We start from the raw sequence: 2,148 nt of genomic DNA, 5'->3' as shown, positions 1-2,148 counted from the left end.
TGAACTTCAACTTGGAACCCAATCCTCTGTATTTTTCCACAACTAACCATAGGATTGGGATTCTTTCTTTCTTTCTCCTCTGCTCTTTAAATTTACTATATGTGGACTCAATTTTTTCTCACATTTTCATTTTCCTATAAATTGGATTCTCTTAACAAGATATAAATCTAATTGAATAGCTGCAAATAAAGCAGACATGTCAAACTCGTGACGTCGTGAGACGTATCGGAACTTTTCCCCCATTGCCAGCAATGGAGTGGGCCCGGTTTCCTCATGATGCGTCCGGCCCACGGGCCAGCAGTTTGACACCCCTGAAATAAAGAATCCAAACTCTATAATGTTGATCAGACTCAAATAACAGATCTGTAGAATTTTACTCAATGTATAAGTATTTACTGTTTCTTGAATACCAAGGACTCTTACTCATAGAAAATGGGTCCTGCTGGGGAGGAAGAGGAAGGATTATTTTATTTCACTTGGAATGTATTTGTAGGGGGCACACTGGAATGCATGCTTGAGGGGTCTATATAAATCTTCCCCGTTTTAGGCACATACACTCACAGCAAAGGTCAGTTCCATGTAACTTTCAATGCAGTTATAGAAGTTTATGAAATTGTAATGGCTTAATTCTTTGATGCAGTTGCATTTTCATTTTACAATTAATATCATCTAAAGTTACTGAATTTTATAAGCCATTATCATCTATAATCATTATTAACTCTTACAGTTAAGAAATTTACTCTGGGGAAGAACTAATGCTCTCAAGAAAGATAAATGTTAGGTGCTAAAACATATTTTGGATGCCGTGGAAATGTTGTATAACCTGATGGTTTAACCCACGGGTGTCAAGTTCGATCATGTCACATGACGTATCTTTTTTTTTTTTGCCTTTGCGGAGCAGGGATGGGCGTGGCCTGTGTGACACATCCAGCCCGCAGGCGACCAGTTTGACACCCCTGGTTTAACCCCTTGATATTTGCTTTGTAAGGATGAAATTCAGTGTCTACTCTTGCCATGAAATTTGGAGAAAAACTGCAAGGAAGAAGCATTTGATCTCCTGCTGCTCTTTTCAATGGAGGAATTCTATTCATATTCTTAGATTCTAAACTTAATTTGAAATCATTTATCTATGTTGTCGGTATGTATATTCTGTTTAAAGCATTGTGTCAGGCTCCCTAGGGGCTCATGCACTATTTAAAATTAAAACATGTATAAAACATATCTCTGAAAGCCAACTTAACACCTGAAGCTGCTAACTTTGCTGCTGTATTCCATGTAGCTCTAGTTTTTAACTTAACATTTTTATTTAGAAACGTAAAGTATTTTCTTCTCATTCCAAATATGCCCTCAAGAAATTTATATTACACTTAGAGAATAGGTAGACAATGTCTGAAATCAAGAGGGGAGGGAACTGTATTTGTGCTATAGAATATTAGAAATAGTAAAGAGGAATTGGATATGAAACCATTAAGGAAGAGGAGTGAAGGAAAGACAAGGAAGCAGTCTTGAATAAGAATTCATCCAGAGAGGAAACAATGCTTAATAGCATATATAGTAATAGCATTTGATTTAAATAACTAAAGTTCAGGGAATCTGAAAGAAATGGGGGGGGGAATTAGATATTTTGTATTGTAACAAATTATGGCCATTAAACTGGTGTAAGAAATTTGAAATCTCTGAAACAAAGATGTTTGTTGCCAAAGGAAAATAAACTTTCATTCTGTGGAAGAAGAAAGCAGTATAATCATTGGGAAGCTCAGTCATAGGAGTATAGATAAGCTGATTTTGACTATAATTGCAATGAATCTCAGCAGACCTTGTCAGTCATCAGAAGTGATAGCATTATACAGCCCAACCCTGAAAAGCACATTTATCTGTATCTACTACTATTTCGTTCATTTTGACAAGGCTACCGTATTGAGCTTCGAATACCTGCATGACTGATTCTTGCATTTAAAGATGGCTTTTTTAAAGATGACTCATATTTAAGCTTGAATAAGTTATAGGCAGACTTCAGGTTATAACCAGAATTGGGACTGGCACATCATCCATCACTATGTGAGGGAATTAAGTATGTCATGTCTGGTTTTACAAGCTTTTTTGCCACAGTTAAGCAAATCACTGCAGTTGTTAAGTGAACTATGCAGT

Source organism: Crotalus tigris, unplaced genomic scaffold (genome assembly GCF_016545835.1).
Source record: "Crotalus tigris isolate CLP2741 ecotype Arizona unplaced genomic scaffold, ASM1654583v1 scf7180000017790.654992, whole genome shotgun sequence".
In the NCBI taxonomy this organism is placed as follows: domain Eukaryota; kingdom Metazoa; phylum Chordata; class Lepidosauria; order Squamata; family Viperidae; genus Crotalus; species Crotalus tigris.
The sequence above is the reverse complement of the archived record's forward strand: the minus strand, read 5'-3'. Positions refer to the sequence as shown.